This window comes from Myotis lucifugus, unplaced genomic scaffold, assembly GCF_000147115.1.
Source record: "Myotis lucifugus unplaced genomic scaffold, Myoluc2.0 scaffold_95, whole genome shotgun sequence".
Taxonomy (NCBI): Eukaryota; Metazoa; Chordata; class Mammalia; order Chiroptera; family Vespertilionidae; genus Myotis; species Myotis lucifugus.
Window position 1 is genome coordinate 839,684 of NW_005871143.1, and position 21,220 is coordinate 860,903.

General features: G+C 41.7%; 1 protein-coding gene across 5 annotated transcripts in view; it reads left to right on the forward strand.

Moving 5' to 3' along the window:
* The window catches only part of ATXN1 (ataxin 1), a 403,499-nt gene that overhangs the window by 1,641 nt on the left and 380,638 nt on the right, over window positions 1-21,220 (forward strand). For 2 of the 5 annotated variants that reach the window (XM_006091750.3, XM_014458392.2), the window contains exons 1-2: window positions 348-603; window positions 7,531-7,645. The gene's annotated coding sequence lies outside the window, so the exon portion shown is untranslated. The other 3 variants (XM_014458390.2, XM_023756490.1, XM_023756489.1) reach the window with 3 other exon arrangements.

The following is a 21,220-nucleotide window of genomic DNA, read 5'->3' on the forward strand; positions in this document are numbered from 1 at the left end:
GCTCCGCTAGTGGCCGCCCGGCCTCGGTGCCCGGGGCGCGGGTCTTCTGGGAGCCGGCATCGCTGGCGCGCGGCTGTGGACCCGGAGGGGTCAGCGGCGGCGGCGGCGGAGCCGGGACGCTGCGCGCGGCTGGGCGCAGGCAGTGGGAGCGCGGGGGACGCGGAGGATGGGCGCGGGGGCGCGGGTGCTGGGAGCACGGCCGGAGTGGCGCTGGCGGCCCTGTTGGTACGGCCGCTTCCTGATCCTGTGCAGCCGCCGCGCCGCCGGAGCCGGGAGCCCATGAGCGCCCCAGCCCGGGCCCGCGCCCCCGCCTGCGCCGGCGGCAGGAGCCGAGGAGCGGCAGCAGGCGCTGCCCTGCCGGCGCCGGGAGTGAACGGCTGCGCGGCTGCTGGGAGGGTGAATGAAGCCAGGAGGAGGGGAAGGAGGAGGCGGCGGTGGAGGCGCTGCGGGGACTGGGATGCACCCAGGAGCCCCCTCTGCTCCTCGGGGCCGGACCGGAGACCCAGCAACTCCCGCGCCGCGCCGCCTCCTACGTGGTCCCAGCGCTGCGCGCAGGCCGGCCCTGCAGGGGGCAGGGAAGGGGCCGGCCGGGCGGAGCAAGAGGTGAGGAGGCGACGGAGCGCGGCGAGAGTGTGAGTGAGCGAGCGCGCGTGTGAGTGCGTGTGTGTGTGCCCGCGCGGGCGGTGGGGGTCCGCCGGGGCCGTCGCGGTGGGGAGGGGGCCCTTTGAAGCCACTTGGCTGACTCTGCTGCGCCCGACCCCTCCTCAGCCTCCCTCCGCCCTCAGGCCGCCAGCCCGAACTCCGCGGCTGGTGCTTTCATTTTATTTCCGACCACGTAGGGGGCTGACTGGAAGGGATGAAACAATCCAGGTTTTCTAGGGAGATGGAGCAAGCACCTCGGTTGGGGGTGGAAATAGGGTGGTGGTGGAGATCCAGCCAGAAAACAACAACAAAATCAGTTTCTAAGGACTGTGGAGTTCGGTTCAATCCCGCGGCGGCTCTGTTTTGTTTTGCTTTCTTAGTGTATAATCCTACAGATAAGAGGGTAATATAAATACTTCGGAAGATTGGGAAATTGCTGAAGAGTAGTAAGGGCAAGAAAAAAAAAAGCCAGTCGGAAGCTGGTTATATAATGCGCGATGTGGCTAAGGAGAACGGCAAGCTATTTTTATTTTGTTTACCGTATGCTGTGCAGTAGGGACTCCTCTCCAAACTGGTTCTGTCCCCGAAGAGATTCTTAGCTTCCCTGCGAGATCCACAGGGTACAGTTAGCAACATTATAAGACCCCCATTACACCCACAGAATCAAAACTAATGCCTTAGAGTGGCATACTCCCTGCACATCCTGTCGTGCATGCACGGGAATGTGTGTATGCAAATAAGTCCTCCTTTGGCAATCTAGTAGTCACAGCTCAATGACATTTGTGTTTTATAATGCAGGGTGCTCTTAATATTTAAACATCATCGTTACATGTCGCACACAGCAGAGGGTGGTTACTTGATGGTTATTTTTAGGCTCAGCTAGTTACTTTTCAACACTGTTAGCTAAGCCATTTCTGTTTGGGTTTATGAGGAACCTTGCAGTTCCTAGAAGCCCCTGGTAAAGCCCACCTTGTGGTTTATTTGGTGGGCGAAGGAAGTTTGATACTTGAGTTTAGTGTGTGTGTGTGTGTGTGTGTGTGTGTGTGTGTGTGTGTAATGAAACGCATGCCTGGGGAAACCACCAGAGAGGAGGATGAGAAAATCCTGCACATGAACTCTTGGAAAGGATTGCACCATAACGGCCAATGCTGTGGCATTTAATCTCCTCTGACTGCCCTCTAACTGTGCATGCATCAGTCAGTATTTTAACAGCTCCACAGACAAATGGGCTTAAATGCCCCCTTCTACATAAAGCAGAAGTTGAAGTCTCCCCCTGAACCTCCTGCCTGCCTGTCTTTCTCCTCTTGTCGATATGGTCAGTGGTGTAGGTTTTCGGAGCACTTACTCCAACCCCATCACTCATGTAATTAGATCAGGCTGCCATGGCAACAGGCAGTGTTCCTCCTCCATTCAGGTGGGTTTGTTTTGTGCCTGGACTATTCCAAGTGTTTTATGCACAGTATTTGTGCTGCCCAAGCCAGACGAGAGGGACTTCACTATTTCAATTGCGCCTTCATTTGGACGGGAGACACTGAATGAGTCTTATCCATACTCTTATAAAGGAGACCAACAAGCTGTTCTTACTGGGTGCAGTATGTAAATGCCTCTCCCAGACAGTGAAAGGAGCCCGACAATCCTGCTGGTGTTTATTGTGAACAGTTCAACAAGTATTTGGTACTTGTTAGAAACCTTTCAGAGCTGACTAAAGCAACATTTCTTTTGCCTTCTGGTGCCATTGGCCTTGCAGGCATTAACCCTTTCAAGGGCGGAAGTGCTCATTTTTTAGAACCTAAGTTACAGTAGTCATGACTGGTTTTCTAAAGGGTTTACTCAGTGGAAGTAATTTATTTGGGAAAGTTATCCCCATTGTCACATTTTAAAACTTTACAGCCGTCATAATAGCAAAAAATGGGACTGACCGTAGGCAGCCATTCTGAATGTATTGAAGTGCTTCATTTGGATCTTTTGGCCATGATCTTTAATCTGTGGTAGTAAGTGAAAAGGTTTGTGTCTCAGGAAAGAGATCATGCAGGCCTGTAGCTGGTCGACTGATAATGTGTGGTGCTTTTGCACAATAAACAACTTCTGCTCTATTTTGGGCTATAATTTAATGAGCATTTAATAATTTAGAGAGCAGCAGTCCACTCTTTGTATTAGGGCACCACCTTATTAAACCTGTTAAGCAAAGACAAGTAATACTGTTACAAAAAGAAAAGAAAATTAGCTTTGGTTGTGGAATCTCTGTGTTGCTCGGGCAATCCAAATAAAGGGAAGTATTTTAGTAACCTTGATATTTGAAAGTAAAAATAATTGAAATCACGCCTTGATTTAGTTGTGACCCTGCCACCGGTCCCCAAGCTAAATTGGTAAATCCTTTTCCCCTTGGGGCCAAGGGTGGGGTGTGAGGTTACCAGTTTCTAGTAGTGAGTTTATGTGTTTGGTAACTAGATTGTGGCCTACTCAATTGCAGTGGTTAAAACGAGGAGCTACTGTTATTCCTAGGAGGTAAACAGATGGGATGCAAGAATATAAAATAAGGTACAGAAGTGTAAGTTTTACCCAACACCTTGGAGGTCCTGGATGATATTTTGCGACTTACAGAAAATCGTTTTTACTTGCCCTAAAGTGTGAACATGTATTTTTGAATGCATAAATTCATGCTAAAGTAAGGATGAGAAATGTACCTGATTGGGAACTGTGAAAAGTTAATATTTTTCTCTCTGGATTTCGTTTTAAGAGGGTTTGGTAAACAGAAGTGATGCTTTATCAGAAATATTATAAATTGGCTTCAGGGCTTCTGAATTGTCTTTTACTAGAGAAAGGTTCAAGAAAAACTCTTTAGCCCTGGGATTATACATCAAATGCCTGTAGATGGCCCTGTGTTTCAATATACCTTCCTCAGTTGTTTGGGAGTCCTGGGAAAGGTCAGCCTGAAGAGATTATTAAAATGTTAGTGAACATATTTCTGTGACTCCTGTTTTTGTTGTCATTACAGAGTTTAAGGACTCACATTCCTTTTGTATAATGTGCCTTTATTTTTTTTTCCATTCTGAAATGTCAAGTGGATTTTACTTTGGCACTTAACTTCAATGACAGTCTGATGACTAACATATTGTGACACCAGCTCCCTATGTTTCCTCATAGAAGTTAGTCAATAAATATATCTTACTAAACTAGGTAAATATAGGAGTGAATGTTAATTCTTTAAATTACAGTTGTTTGAAAGTAATAACATAGTTTAGGTTCTGGAGAGCTTAAATACCTGCATACATAAACTGACATAGTGCCATAAGACAGAATATAATTTTTAGAGGTGAGAGAGATAATTTTGATTCTGTTGCTTTATGTTTTCAGAATAATTCAATGATTTGAATGGTTGGCTTCTGTGAGAGATTTAGGTATGTGCAGTTTAATTGCTTCAAAGAACAGATTTAGTACAGGTCATACTTTCAGTTATCAGAAGCAGCCCTCCTTATTTTGTTAAAAGCATTGAAAATAATAAATCATCTAAAAATCCCAATAGAGAAGTAATTTCTGTTCTAAGGCATTACATATAGGACTGCCCTTTTTTTTCTTCTTAAGAATGAGGTTGGAAAACAATAGAAATTATGCTGTTCAAATTTTAGATTCATTAAATTCAGTTTAATAAAATACTCATTCAAAAATTCTTTAAGAGAGGATATAATGATGAGTATACTGAGTGCTAGTTTTAGAGACTATTTTTAAATGTTGGCTGAAAGAGTTGTAATTGGATATATACATATATATATGCTTAAATATTCTATAATTTTAATATATGCTTAAAATTATAGGAGCAATAAAAAGATTTAGGTATTCCTGGTGGGTCTCTCGGTTGGTTAGCATGTTGTCCCTATATATCAAGGTTGCAGGTTTGATGCCCAGTCAGGGAACATACAAGAATCAACCAATGAGTGATAAATAAGTGGAACAACAAGCCGATGGTCCTCCTCTCTCTCTTTCTCTCCCTTCCTCTTTATCTAAAATCAATCAATAAAAATTAAAAAATGATTTAGCAAATAATTGTTATTTGTGAAAACAGTTCTTTAAAACCCTTTTTTATTTCATAATTTATATATTTTTGTCTTTTACCACTGTATATATTTTATAATCCTTATAAATCTGAACTTTTCAAGTTAATGTACAATAAATATTTGTACTATATATTACCATTACTAATATGCTAAAACATGTTTAGAAATGTTACAGGCAAAAAAGCAATGAGCATTATATTTTCTTTGACATGTTTGATGTTAGCAGAAATGTTTCATTGATTTTTCTATAACTTTTAATGCATCCAATTTGTGGAGTAATGAAAATGCAATGATAATTGCCATAATGTAAGCAAAAATTGTATCCTACCTGAAAATTACTGTTCAGAAAATTCATTGTAGTGTAATCAGAGGTTGAGACTTAAGGGGCCAGAGGCTCTCCTGATTGTGGTCTTTTGATTCAGGCCAAGAGGAACTCTTTTTTTTTTTTTTTTTCTACTTAGGTGCTCTTTAACATGACATGTTTTGAGGGAGTCATTTAGCAGAAGTTTTTAATGATAATTGACACTGCTACTGACCCAGAAGCATTTATGCTTCTAGCATTCAAAGAAAGTGTATTTTTTGTCACTGTATATGGTAGTTTTTCTTTTATTGCACCCTGAGCTTTGGCCCACTCTCTCCGAAGTATTTATAGTATCTCCCGTGTTTACATTATTTACCTATTATCTCCTCTTTATTGACCAACGCATAAATATTATTTAGGCCACCTTTCTTACTAATCTTCCACTATTGGTGGTATTGTGTTAGGTTGCTCTGCTTTTAAAATATTAAATATTCCATGTTTCGTGTATATATTGTATAAAATAGTTAATAGGTTATTTTCTTTTATATTGCTTGTATTATTTTACTATGAATCCATTCATTCTTGCTCTTGTGTATTCTTGTGTTTCTTTCCTTTAAAAGAATACAGCAAGTTATGTTAACTTTCTTAATTACTTTAACTGATGTAGCAATACAAATAATACAAATATTTTTTAAATAAGTAGGCATACCAATGAGAAAGTAAATTAATATTTTACAGCATTTGCATCATGTTTGACTGTTCTCTGCATTTCAGCAGAATAGGAGGAGACTGTAATTTGGACTCTATAAAACCTTATCTGTCAGGTGATATGTAAATGGGGTTGTGTGCACACACATTGATATATACAGGCAAACGCCCTCACAATTGTTAGCTCAGAAAGCAAGTGCTGCCTGCGAGTCTGCGGTACCTGCACCTTGTTCGAAAGTGATTATTCAGTGTTCTGATGCTTCATTTGATGTTACTAGATCAAATCAAGACTCCTCCCCTTAAAACAATTACTGTATAAGAGTAAATAGAATTTTGTGAGCATCTATTTAATTTGGCCACTATTTACATTTGTAACCCAACAAGCTTTTTAGTAGAGGGATAGTGTCTTCAAAGACGTTTTAGTCTGGTACAGTCTACCTTCTTTTTCAGTACTCACAGATTACACCTGGTTAAAACCAAGGCCTGGAAATGGAACTTCTTTTGATTATAAGTCCCCGGCATGCAATAATAGATGCTTAAATAAATACTTGGTGAATGGATTAGTTAGAAGTAAGAATATTTTGGCTACTATTCATTACTTTGAAAAGTGTTGGAAAGCTGCTGAAATTATTTTCCTTTCCAGCTGGGTTGTGCTCTTAAAAATAGTGAGTGTGTATGGATGAAAATAATCATGACTACTGAGATGTGTTGCCATGTACCCAAGGATAGTTGGCTCACTACCTGTTTACAGATTATTCACATTGGAGATCATATTCATAGCTCCAGAATAGTTTCTTTCTGACTCCCAATATAATCCTGGGCTTTCTCCTTCCTACTGTTACCTGGCATGGGCTTAGGAAGCCCAAACTAAATTTAAAATCAGCCTAAACAAATGTGCAGATCAGTTCCAGTAATCAAAGACTGGAAATCAGTCCAGCGATGACTAGTTTGGGAATATTTAATAATAACTGTGCTACTGATTCTGTAATGTGGAATTACCAGTATCTAAACATATTATTTTAATAGATGGGGCTGGAAACTGTTAGCAGATCAAGTCCTCAACTTCTTCCATTTCTATGCATAGGTCTTTACCTCACAAAAACTACAAGCACCAAGCTCCCTGATGGAAAGGTATATGGAAGATTCATTCATCCCCTTTTTCATTCGTCCATTCACACATTCATTATACATAAGAAAAAGTTTTACTTTACCACGTGCAAGGCATTATGGCAAAATGAAAATGAAATAGACATACATTTAATAATGAAATGCTTTAAAATTTAGTGGAAAGTCTAGTGACTATGTGTATTCTTTTAAAATTTTTTTCTGCCTGTGTTACATTCTTCTATCCCATTAGATTGGTATGCTAATAACTGTGCTTTTTTTAATGGTTGTCCCTTATTTTGCATGTTGATAGTAATATATGCCACATTAAAATTAGACTTTGGCTCAATTATTATTCAATCCATATTCATTGTCACCTGATATTGTTGTGATTACCAGCATGTGTTGATCGGATGATTGGTTAGAATCATTAGAGAAAAGAATGACAGTAGTTGGCTCAAATGGGGAGACCGAGCTCTTAATTTGATTGAGGGGATGACCTTTTTGTGTGTTGGCCTCCCTCCGAGGCCCCGTTGAGTAAAACCAGACCTGCCTTTTGAGCTGGCTGGTATATGTGTGATTCTCCTGAAATAAAATGCAAAATTTGGTGTTCTTAAGAGCAAAGATTTCAGTGCATTGACACTTAAGTGGGATTACTTTTTAAAACAATTTGTTCTGTTTTTCATTTTGATTTCCTCTTCTGCGCTTCCTGGACCATTGCAGGAGCACCGTGCAGCAAGTCACCAAGGTGGTCCATTCAAACTGCAGACTCGTTTGTCATCCTTGTACAGCAGTCTCCTCCTCCACAGCCACTACAGAGAAGTGCGTCACATATCAGGTGAGAGTTTTGTGATGCTTGCTAGCTCCCATCTGAAGATAAAGTCTGGCCTGGAAAAATCGCCTACTAGCTATCCATTAACACTTTGTGGACTGTTTAATATAATTGTCTTTGCAAACGTATTGTGTTGGAAATAGAGAGATTGCCAAGAGAGTTTTTTATAAAAGTTGGGTTAAAGTATCTCTCTTTTTGGTTTCATTTTATTTGGCTAATGAAGAAGTTAGCATTTGATTTTGTGATGATTGACCATTGTGTGTTGGGCTCGAGTCCGATCATTTTAATTGTCACTTTTACTTAATGCAATGAGAATGCACAGTTTTCATGGTTTAGTTTTTTGTTGAAGAGTGCCACGTGTGCAAGAGGCCTCTTTGTTCAGTGGCAACCAGTATTTGTTGAATCTTGAATTTCTCTGTCTCTGTCTGGATTTTACAACTTCCTGATTTCCTCACGTACAGTAAATTTTTCTGGCGTGGAAAGTCATGCAGACACCGGGTGTATGCAGGGTTGATGACTCACGCTTTTCGGTTGAAGAGAGGACAAGAGAATACTGCCTAAAGGGAGTCAGGAGAGATGGAAGTTAGGCACAAGTTGGGGCACTAAGGGTTTGGGAACACTGGTGTACGCAACCAAAGGCAATTGTGAAATAGATTCCCTGTTTCTATTTGCCTTGGGAGCAGTCCTGCTGGAAGCTGTGGAAATAGACTAGTTCAGAGGTTCCTAAGCCTGGCTGGACAACAGAATCACCTGGGAGCTTAAAAAATAGAATTTGGAACTCAACCCTAGACCTATTGAATCGAAATGAACCTTCATGGTCTCTTGGAATCAGACTGAGGCTCCTCAGGCTTGGGAACTGCTGGGATGGGTGGTCTCCAGGCAGCTCTTCCTGAGAACTGTTCTACTTCCTTCCTTGGTGAGATGGAAAGTCTACCTTCCATCAAGCTTCACAAATAAAAATATGGATTTTCAACTAATTTGTTACAAGATGGACATTTGCTTTACTAAAATGTTCATCTTGAAAATGATTCTTCAGCTTTCTTTAAATAAAGAGCTCCCGCTCTTTATCTAAGATCCAGCTTTTAAGTTACATGTAAATTCTGTGGCATCTGAGGTAAGAGCATGGGGCTCTGGGACCAGCCTGTCTGGCTTTACATCTAGAGTAGCCACTGTGACCTTGGGCCATTCTTTAACCTTTTGATGCCTCAGTGTCTTTGTCTTAAAAATGGAGATAATATTAGAACTTTATCCTAGGGCTGCTGTGAGGATGGAGTGAAATAATATACATATATAGGGTAGGATAATGCCTGGCATATATGGTTTCTGATCCACGAACATCAAGTAACTTATGTCTTGACAGGGTAATTCTGATATTCTTGTATTGTGATGGTTGCTCCTGGACCATATATGACTAGGAACAAGTAAACATACCTATACCTTGGTCTTTGGACCAACCCTGTAGACATTTGTAGCTCTGCACAACAAATGAGACTTACTTGTTTTTCTGAATTTTGTGTTCATCCAACTCTCTTACTGGGATAGGATTCTCATGTATTGTTTTTATATTGTTGTAAGATGAACTGATGAGTTGTATGCACATGATAAGTTATTTGTGATTTGAGTAAAAACAAGCAAAACCTTGAGTGACTGAAGTACTATGTCCCAGAAAGGATAGTCAGAGAAGTCTGTTGGGAGGGGAGCAGAGGAGGGAGGAAGTTATCACATTATATCCTTGTAGAGTTTGGAACTAGGTACTTGACATTTTATTGGCTGTGGATTAGGGAGATGGTCTGTGAAAGGAAATAGGATCACCCTGCAGTTACATGCAAAGGTAAGCTGCTTTTGTTGTTGTTAATCCTCACCCAAGGATATTTTTCCATTGATTTTTAGAGAGTAGAAGGGAGGGGGAGAAACAGAGAAACATCCTTTGGTTGCCTCCGCATGCACCCAGACCAGGGTGGGGGATGAGCCTGTAACTGAGGTATGTGCCCTTGACCAGAATTGAACTCGGGACCCTTCAGTCTGGGGGTTAATGCTCTATCCACTGAGCAAAACTGGCTAGGGCCAAAGATAAACTTCTTAAGGTCTCTGTCACCTGAATAAAAAATGGTGACATGCCTCACTGTTACTTTATCTCTTAGGGATGTTCCCCATTTTTACAATTATATGCTAGGCAGAAAATCCTCACATTTAAGCTTTTTAAGGAAGTAGTTTAATTGAATATGTGGTTAATACATGTGCAATTTTTAAAAAACTTGTGTTTAAAATAATTTTATTGTGAAAATTCAGGCATCAGAAAGTCATATCTCTTGGCCAATATGTGCAAACTTATTGAGATGATACTGAAGTTTTTACATTATATTAAGCAAGTCTACCAGTAAGTGTCTTACAAATATTTGTATTGTATTACCGACAAAGTAGTGCAGAGTCACCTTGAATCCCAAGCAACTGACATTTTCGGCGATTGCATTTAAAGTAAGCTAATAAAGCATTATTTAAACATTTGCATAAATAATGTCCTCCGTAGAGTTCTCACAATTGATGGCTAAATGTGGGCAGGGAAATCATGTCATTCATGTTGTATTCTGTTATATTCATTAAAGTTTTTCTAAAAACCTAAATTACAATATCCCTGGTTCTAGTTATTTTGCAAATAAGATATGGTTATAGGAAAGTTATGGCATAACTTGTTCACAGGCACTTTCTCTATTAAGAAATGATTCATTCATGTATTCATTGTGTATTTTTTTAAACTACTACACGGTACTGTGGGTATGAAAGTGAGTAACAACCACCCAAAAGAGGTTATACTCTATGTGTTCTTTGTGGTCAGGTAGGTGAAAGAAGAAATGCTTGGAAAAAACTAAGACAAAGCAGAATGGGGTGGTTGTACTTCTTGGGGTACGTTCTAACACAGAAGGAATTCAGAAGAATGATGCTGAGTAGGATGACGAGGAAAGACTGAGGAGGAGGGATCATTTGAGTTCAGCTCTGAAGGCTGGCTAGCATTTCTGTGGGTAGAGATGGATAGAGCTGGAGGAAGACCATTGAAGTGGCTGGGATATGACAGGGAGTGCACGGTGTGTAACTGACAAGGCCCCTTTGGCTGAAGCACAGGTGCTGGTGGACATCTGAGTTGCTGGAGCCCAGCAGACAGTACAGGGTGTGGGAATAAAATTGCTGACAGGTCAGGTCTGGAGATAAATTTGGAGGAGTCGTTGGCATGAAAGTGATCTTGGAAATTGGGCTTTGGGTTTTGTGTGTGGCAGAAGGTTTGACAGGCAGAAGGGGATGACTATACCTCAGGGGTGACATCAGCTGGTGCAGAATATGTAGAGAGAAGGTAAGAGGCATGGAAGAGAAGCTGGAATGTTGGAGTGGCACAGCCTTTGTATGCTTCCTCTTTAAGACCTGGGGTGGAGGGTGGGTGGGTGGAGAAGTGGGGATGGTGCATGGGTGGGTAATGGGGGGTCTGCCCTGGAAGCTCAGGCACTTTGGAGTCTCAGCTCAATGAAATCTTGTTGAAACCTTTATTCCTTTAAGACATTTAAAAAAGAAAGGAACATGAGCTAATTTTAGCTAAACCTAATACGTGTGTGTATGAAAATGAATGTTGCTTTTGAAATTCCGTGCATGCATTATCTGTTGTCATTTAAACAAACCATCCTTCTGTTTTCCTCTAAACAGTTATATTAAGAAGCTTTTCAGTGAGGCCCTGTACATAGTAACAACAATTCCAGCATTTCCTTTGATCTTTCCCACTGTTGATTTATTCATTTCACGTGATATGCGTAAATCACATTGTGCCACCTACTTGACTCTGGAGCAATTGTTCATTTTTGTGGCAATTCATTTACTGTACTTAGATAAATCACATTAATATGGATGTGTTTTATAACTTTAGAGGCTTTTCCGAAGGCTTTATATGGACTTTTTTAAAATGTGACACACACACACACACACACACACACACAGAAAGCACAGCTTTCTGAAGTTTGGCTTCCCATTTATATTTATAGAAAAAAAGTAGGATTAGTGAGCCTTGACTTTGGAGTGGGTGAAAAATTCTTGGCTCAAAATGACAGGGAAAGCTGGAAATTATCTGGTTACACTGCTGTTAATGGGCAGTCTCTTTTAATATAGTTAAAGAAAATTTGAATATTATTTGTTTTGTTTTGTTTTTTACATTAGTTTTAGATGGGCTGTTTGTATTCCCCTAAAGAGCTCAGAATGAGGCAATGACTTACCTACCTTTCACAAAAGACAGGAAAGTTAGGATGGGGGTGAGAGGAATGGAAAACACAACTCCAGGGGCAGGTCACTCTGCAGATATTTATAAGCATCTACTGTGTGAGAAGCTTTATGCCAGTTGGGCCCCAAAAGAAATTTAGAGATGATCAGTAGTTCTCACTGTGTATTAACTCATTTAATCCTCATTGTGGTCTTCTAAGGTAGACACTATTATTATCTCCATTTCATGGATGGGGAAACTGAGGCACGGAGACAATAAGTGTCTTGGTCAAGGTTGACCAGCTCTAGTGGTAGCATCTTTACTGATGCCATGCATTGTCTCTCAAGGCCTAAGCCCGGTCCATAAGAAGCTTACAGTTGAGCCCAGAAGGCAAGGTATGCCCAGGAATAATATTTAAACAATTACAAGAGAGGAACAGCATACTCTCAGAGGCCAGGATCAGGGAAAGGCTCATGGGCAATGAACCTTCTTTTTTAATGCTTGCCTGTCCATTCCGAGCCGCGTATGGGCTGTCTTTGTGGTGTTTTCTTTCACTCTTTCTCATATTCCTACACATTTTCAATAATTATTAATTGCAGAAAATGATGACAGTGGCAATATGCTTATCTGTGTTTGGGCTCTAAATGTTGTTTGACATCAAGAGTCCCTGTGAGACGATGAACTTTTGACTCTTCAAAGAACTTCACTGGGTCATTGCTCAGCTTGCAAGATTTGGCAGATAGGAACTATTTATCTCTCCAGTTTGATAGGCAGTGGGGTGGTGCTAAGTGCAAGCTTTAAGAACAAAACGTGCGTGAAAAGAGGTCACCCTTTAGTGGGGGTGGCTGTCAGGCAGCTCAGATCTGCTATACCCCTTGTCCCCACCCCTCTCAGATTCTCATTTTTTCTCCTTCACTAGACCAGCGGATGAACCTTAACCGACTCATGTCAGGAGGATAAAGAGAGATCACTTTGCTCTTAGCCTGCTTAGAGAAGGCCAGTTTGTCTTTCTTATGTTGAATGAAATTTACCAAAGATTTTTTAAAAAAATGTCTTTAGAGCAACGTCTCTCGCTTTGTAGATACCCAGAACAGAAGAGGACTTGGGATTTTCTCTCCGTGCCCTAGCCTGGCAGCCCCAGCCTCCATCCCAGCTGTAATCATATGTGATGCATTTTTATTTACAGATTAGGAGGCTCTGACTGTGGCATATGACTAACCGGGAAGCTCCTCCCTACAACAGTTGTATGTCATCTGCTTCAGAGAACTAATTGCTTGGCAATTCCCCTTTGGTAATTCCCTCTTTATTTTCTGATGAGTTACTTAACAGTGATGGGCTTGTTGCACAGTGTTGAGTTTAATGTGTGCTCCAGAAACTCCTGTAGGCCTGGGGAGGGGGAGAGAGGATATGGTTTTTCAAATTCTGTTTAGCTTTACTGAGGGAACACTGAAACCATTATATGACCTGTTAATATTTCACTCAATACTAGGTTAAACACTGAGCCGTTTTGCAAAAGAAATCAAAACCAGGCTTCTTTTTTAAATGTGCCCCTGTGCATTTGAAAATTGTTAAAAAGGAATTTAATATTTATAGAATGTTTAATGCTCATTTTAAAATGTGATTTAGAATGGAGTAGCTCTCCAGTATTCCAGTCTACTGCAGAGTGAGTGTGGTGTGCTGGGGAGCAGCTGGACTGGGGGTTTGGACACTGAGTTTCTGTTTCCTGCTCTGCTCACTCTACCTTGCTGGGCCTCAGTTTCCCCATCTACAAAATAAAAGCTAGTTGGAAGAAATGATCTCCCAGGCTCCTTTTATCTTAACACTGTGCAGCTCCATGAATAGATTTTATTGTAATTCTTCCTGGCTCCCCCAAGACCTTTGCTCTGTCAAACATCATTTGCTGTTGTTTGACTTTGTTAGGTCTTGTATTTAATTATAATTTACATTTTAGCTATTATTGTGTCATTATTTATAGACTAAGTCTTAAGTGGTGCCTAAAATCATTTATCACCCAATCTATATTAGTTTCATACCGTAATCCTTCCTCTGTTCCTTTTTACTGTTGTTGCTACCATTGCCCCAAACAACATCTATTTCTGGAGCGAGGATGCATTATAATTGGAAGGAATCTTTCAGCTAATTGTGGAGTAATTTTTTGCAAGGAGAGTGCAGAAGCTCTGCCCTTCTTTGTAGCAGTATCAAGGGTGAGATCCTGCTTTTCATTGGCAAGTAGAAATCCTTTTTGACGTCATTTGATTTACCTGCAGGTGCAGCTTTGAGTGTCAAGGTAATTTCTTTTTTCTTCTGCATCAATTTTTGCAATTAGTGTGGGCAGCATTACCTTGTCTTATTGCTTAATTTATAAGCAGTCTGTACTGATATCTCTTGATTCATTGCAATTTGTATAGCTTTTTAGGCAGCTAGTGTAAATACAAGCAGTGACATTTTAAGAGTGGTTTATTTTGTTTGTTTCATAGGCAGAGAGAAAGGGGAGAGGCAGTATTCATGGTGGTTAAACTGAGGGCTCTGATAATGGGGAGATGGAGGTTAGAATTCTGGCCCTGGCTCCTGAGTTGTGTGACTCGAGCTACATTTCTTAAATCTGTGATCCTCAATCTCCTCATCTGTAAATGAGGATGATGACATCTATCCTACTGGATTGTATGAAGGATCAAATCAGCATCCATATATATATTGTATATAGTCGGATCTCAATACATAATTCTAAAAATTGAAAGTCAAAAAGGGGGAGATGACATAGCACTTAAGAGCTGGAAATAAAAAAACAAGAACAAAGGAAAGAACTGTGCTTTGGGGTTATTCCAGGTACGAGGAGCCCCTCAGAGCCTGTCCTGGGCAGGGTTTGAATCCCAAATGGACCTTTGAAACTTGGGAAAGCCTAGACACCCTGTACTGATCTGGCCGTGACCTTCTCCGCAGGTCGATCTGCTCCACCGAAGAGGTTGTTCACTACTACATGATTGCTAGAAATATTACATGTTAAACATCTGTTGCCTATACATTACAGCAATAAAAGGAAGGCAATAAAAGCAAAAGTTCCCTTTGATTCCGCCATCCCAGGCCATAAATCATGTTCACTTTTATGTGTTGTCTTCTGGTTCTTGACGATTTAACATGTATCTTTTTCCTGTTTCGCTTTTTCCACTTAGCATAAACGTTCTCATTTGCAGCCTAGACTTTACAGTTATCATTTGCAAGAATTATATAATATTTTGTAAAGTTGTTTTATGTTAATTTAAGTTTTGTATTATTTGTGGACATTTGAGTTGTTTCTAATTGTTTACTATTATGAAGCTTCTTTGGACATCTTCATACACTTTAGTATTGACCTGAGACACAATTACATAAGAAGGCTGTTACTACGATAGAGGGGCCTTGCCCTGAATTGCTTTCTATTGCTTTCTAGAAGGCTGGTACCAATTTACATTGTTACAAATGACAAATGAATGTGTCTTACTCAACCTGATTAATTGTGGGACTTACTATTATTGGCTAATTGAATAGGCTTCTTGGTTTTAAAATTTGCATTCCTTTGATTCCTCTCCAAGATAGAACATTTCCATCTATGTTTATTTACTACCATCCTCTTACACAATTAGCAAATGGGAGTCTTGATATATCATCTACGTATATGAGTTCTTGATGAGTTCCAGATATTTCTTAAAGTCGTATTTGCTGCAGGTATTCCCCTAGTCTGATTTTCTTTTATTTTTTATAATTTCTTTTTTTTTCTGGGATTGTACCCAGGGCCAACCTGGAAGGAAGACAGAAGATTGGGCAGCTCATGCCCTGCACGAGGCCGGCCTACAGCTCGGCTTTGCTGAGAATAGTTCTCATTCTCATCTGCCCACTGCTCCCCTTTGGAACTGGACCCCCTGGAAAGCCTAGTGCTTTCTGTTGTCAGGGGCCCCCTTTCCTCCTCCCCTCCCACCCGTTCTTCACTCCTTCTCCTTAACCTTTACCCACCCTGGGCTAGTTTCCTAGCTGTCCAGGCCTCTGCCTGCCTTTGGGGTTCTCTGCCCTCTGCTACTGACCCATGTTTTTCTCATGAAGCCAGGCCCCGGGATGTGCTGGGAGCCTGGAAGCCTCCCTCACTTAGGCCCTGGAGAGATCAGTCCGGAGTTTCATGGTGGTGGAGTCGGATGGTTATCCAGGGGTCCTCGGTTGGGGTCTTCACACCTTCCACTCATTTAGTCCCCAGACCACCCTAGTGAGCGTGGGCTCCTTGGGTGTGACTGTCACCCATGCTACACTGGAGGAGACACTGCTGCCCTGCTTCCTTCCTGCTGTGGCTGCTCCTGAAAGAGTCTTTGGGTGGACGTTGGGGGCAGTTTTCTAGGCACTGAGCTTTGAAGAAGTCTGGTCTCAAGGCCTTAACTTGGTCTTGTGGCTTAGCTGGGCTGGGTGGTTGGTATGTGCTGTTCCTCCTAAATGATCTTTCTAGATGTTCTGGTCCAACTCATTTTCCTTCAGGAAGCCAAAATGAACATTTCTTACTATTAAACAGCTGTTTGAATCTCTAGTTTGCTTCACCCCCTCTCCCCCGATTTTTCATGGCCCTCGGCATAAAGCCCAGAATCCTTAACCTTGCTCAGTAGGTTTGGGGGACTTTGTTTTCTCATCTGTTACTCCTTATTCAGTCATATTCCATCTATTAATAGAGACCATGACTTAAGAAATTGTATCTGGAACCAGGATCTGCCCAGTGGTCCACAGTGGTGGATAAAGCTGTGGCATCTATTTGTTGGAGTAGCTTTGTGCATCACAACAATGAACGATACTGGGGATAAATCTGTGTTAGAAGGCTGTGCTAAGGAGGAAAAAAGGTCCAATGCTCAGTGATATTTAAATCTTATAATACTGCACTTACAACCACACAGAACTCTATTATTATTAAAATTCAGTGCAGGAAAAAGTTGCTTGGTGTTTGAATGTCTAAGACTGTGTTTCTTCTTATTGAAAAAGTTCCTGCCCTGGCCGGTGTGGCCCAGTTCGTCGGTCCAATGCACCAGAAGGTCTCCAGTTTGATTCCTGGTCAGGGCACATGCCCAGGTTGCAGGCTGGATCCCCAGTAGGGAGTGTGCAGGAGGCAGCTGATAGATGTTTCTCTTTCACATTGATGTTTCTCTCTCTAAAAATCAATAAAAACATGTTTTTTTTAAAAAGGAAAAAAATTCCTATTGAATTTAGGTTTCATGAAAATTCTTAGAAACAAAGCTATCGTTTTGAATAAATGAGTTTGAGGTTGACCTCCCTCACATTTGTTCTTTGGCCTGGATCCATCTCCCTTAAGCACTCTTGTGATCGCGCTCCAGTTCAGGAGAAAGTTCCCTCTGAGATCACTCTCCCAAAGAGATCATTTTATCTGGAAGAGACTAGTAGTTCTGGAGTCCTGAGCAAGATTGGGCAAGTTGAGGTAAAGCACCACACGGACAGGGGAGCCATTTCGAGGGGACAAGGGAACCCTGCACCCCTCTGTGCATAACCCCACCCATGAGGGATGAGACCGATGGGCTGGAGGGCAGTCTGACCATGGTGTCTGTCCCTCTGAGTAAGCTGGCCATGTGGCCATTCCCCTCCTCTTTCTTGCATATGAGTTCATCTAGAAGTTGCCTGTTGGTAAGCGAGGATACCTTTTCCAGGTAGAGGGTATTAATGTGGGGACTATATGCTTTCTGATAGAGGTTTTGACAAGTATGAAAAAGGGAGCCTGACACTAGAAACTGAGGCCTGGGCCCTTTGTCTGCAGCAGTGTCCTGGCGGGAAGTGCCCCAAAGGCCTTTCTGCCTAGCTCTGGTCTAGCAAGTTCCTGGTGTGGGCAGAAAGGACTCTGAATTAATTTTGTTTTGATTAGGCTTCCCTTTCCGGGGCTCCATTTCTACTTCACCCCTGGAGCTGCCTCGGTCACTGATGCTCAGACCACTGAGAAAGATGACCCCCAAGTTGTAGCTTTTTGGGGAGACAGCCTTTATATAAGGAGCTGGGAAAAGAATGTTTACCTCTGGCCGCTGCCTCTGGTACCTGACTTGACACTATTCATAGGATTAACAGGTGTTTTCTTTTTCTTTTCCATGGAGGAAATCTTTTTGGAAAAATATGGTGATAACATCTTAGCCCACATTTTGGTGTTTTATCTTGGCTTTCCTGTTCTGTGGAAGCCTCTGTAACCCTCTGTGCCTTTCTCCACTCTTCAGAAGGAACTGGTCGTCTTTTTCATCCATCTCAGTTCTATCTAATGAACAGTACTGTTTTAACCATCTGTGTAAACAGATGCGAAAGGCGGGTAGACTACTTTTTAGTTTGCCCCCTCCCAGCAAGCCTTAGATCCATTTCAGTCATCCTGGAGGTGAGAATAGGCCGATGTATGTAAGAAGTAACACTAAAATGAAGATAAATATTTTTGCATGTGACCTTGAAACATGGGTTTTACAGTAGTATGTGAGCTTCTCCAAGCAACATTCTGTAAATCACAGTTCATATCATCCTTAAGTCCTGGAGAGAGGGTTGTATCGAGGGAAATGAGCAAACGCTAGCTGTTTGCTATTTTGTTGTGCAGAGAACATTCGATGAATTGACTAATCTCAGAGTTTCTATCTCTAAATGGTATGCACTTTTGACTCTTTGCCCTGAAGTCTCAGGAAATGATTTTTTTAAAGACATTTTTTTAACTTTCCCATTTTAAATGTTCAGGGTCTTCAAAGACTTCACCTGTCTTTTCCTGTTTCTCTGTAGGACTAGTCAAAACTGTCCTTTCTTGCAGTCTGAGCCTCTGATCTAGTAAATACAGCCTTCAAACCACCGTCATTAGACCCTGTGCAGTGGCTGGTGTGTTGTGGGACAACCTCCGCCGATAACGGCACATCACAGAGGTCAGAGAGCCTTGATAAGCCATTTCACTGGGGAGTCATGACTCCTGAGAAGACTGTACTTTCCATTTTCTGAAACACAAAACCCAACCTGCTGGGTTCTGGTGCCTTGAGCACATGGAGCCTGTGCTGTGACCCCAGCTTTCTGACCTGCAGTTCAGCTCCCCTCTCCATCACCTGGGCAGCCAAGACACGGCAAGAGTTATGCAGTTGTGTCTCTGAAACTGTAGACTGAAAAGACATAACTTTGCTTAATTAAATTGGCCCACTGGAGCAATTTTGAGATGGAGCCTGAAAGGTGAAGAAGTGCAATAGTACTGTACTCCTTAGTTTCCCCTTGAAACTTTTCATTATACATTTAGACAGTAGATGTTGTTGTAGTGCCTAAGCCTAAACTTGATGGATGGGTAGAGAATGTTTTCCCTTTTGCTGCCACTGCACCTTTAGTGTTGAGCTGCTAGAACTAGATTTCCTTTAATGCACCAGTGTCAGCCAGGTTAAAAAAAAACGAGAAATCAAATTGATCTTGTATGTGGAATCTTGGAATCTGATGCCATCTTCTCTGAGAAGTCCTTTCCCATGTGGATCATTTTGATATCTGTAGGTCCCTACTGTCTTTCTGTTGGATGTTACAGAAGTGGGTAGTGGAAGCCCACCTAGTTGCCTGTTAATCAGATTTATGCCCCCTGAGCTGTAGGAGCCAGTGCAGGACACTGAGTAGCTTCCATGATGAGTATCTACTATCCTGCAACATCTAGCAATTAGTCTCTTATATAAAAGGCCCGTGGCCGTCACACCATCACGACCAAACAAGCAGCGCCTCTCGTGGTGGGTGGGGCGGGGCACGAGTTACTAGTGGCAGAGAGCTACCAGCGGTGGAGAGGAGAGCTGTGAGGGGCGGAGGGCAGGGAGGCCAGCTGAGGCAAGCAGAAGCGAGCTACTGCGCTCGATTTCATGCGCACTGGGCCTCTAGTCTTTTAATAAAAATAGTGTTTATCTCTTGATGCCAGAAGCATGTGTAATAATTGTTCTGAAGTCTTTTCTTTCTTTGCAGAAGCTGACGACCGTGCTGTTAGTTTCAGAAATACTTAGGATGATTCACTTTTAGACTGGACTAAATCTAGATTTTCTTTGTGGAAGCCTCTTAGTGACACTACAAATGAGACAAAGGCCATCTCTCTTTTAGGCATCTCCCCCTCCCCTTCCCAGTCTCTTTACACCTTTTTCCTAGGAGTCGAGGTGCTGCAGCCTGGCAGGGGGGTTTTGCTTGGTGATGGAGTAGCTAAGGATGTTTCTCTCTAACAGGTCACACAGAGTGCTGGTGGACATCTCTTCTTGCCCCAAGATCTTCATTGGAAGTCCACGGGACTTGGTGTCTTTGCCGTTCAAAGTATATATGAACTCACCAGGAGGCATAATGCGTCACCATTTTATTCTGGGCCACCCTAAAGGATGACACCCAGCTTCCGAGACCTCCTCTTGGACATCATCCCTGAGAACCAGTGTTTTAGCTCTCCCATTGTCTGGAATCTGTTTCCAACGGATTTTGAGCTGGCTCAGGCTTCGTCACTAAACGGCCAGGACAGTGTTGACTGTTCTGCTTGGTCAGCTTGCTGTTACACACCTTTTGTCCCTTTCAGAGCAGCAGCTCCCTCTTGGGCTCTTGTTGAGTCTTTACACAGATACGCTAGAAAACAGGCACCAATCCTTTCTTTCCATCTTGGCGTTTGCCCATAGGCACAGTCCTGGGATGACCTGGAGTAGACCCAGTGCAGGATATAAATGCGTCTTGCTCAGACTTGTTCAAGCTAGTTCTAGCCTGTCTCTCGCCACAGTTCTAGCTTTTAAATACTCAAGTGATTGCTTTTGGATAGGAATGTGTGGATTGTTGGATTGGAATAATTTTCTCCCTGGATTTCTAGTGTTTACATAAGTAGTTATAAAAAATGTTCTATCACTGATTTAAATAGCAGGGCTTATTTTAAAAAGTTACAGGTGCTTGGTGATGGTACAGAATAAAAATGTAGGATTTTTTTTTTTAATTTACAAGTTGTAACACAACCAAAAGGTGTATATTAATATTTGTCAGGAAAGGGTCAAAACTGAAAATCTGCAACAAAGACAAACCAGAATAGAACAAGTGCAAACAGAAGCTGAAAAATATATGCCCCTTGTTGGGAGTTCAGCCCATGGAATGTTATGTAGGACAAAAGGAATGGAAGAGATATTTCAGTAACATTTTGTTCTCTGTCAAAAACCTTCTGAAATATAAATCTGCTGTGTATTGGAGAATGGATACAGCAATTGATTCAAGTTGAATAGCTTTCATTTAACTAGAATATCCCACAGAAAGCAGTTCTTGTTCTGACAACCATATTTTTGCTTTCTTTGACTTAAGGAAAATTGAATTCATGTTTACATATCTTATGAGATTGTTTTATGGACAAAGACACAGAGTCAAAT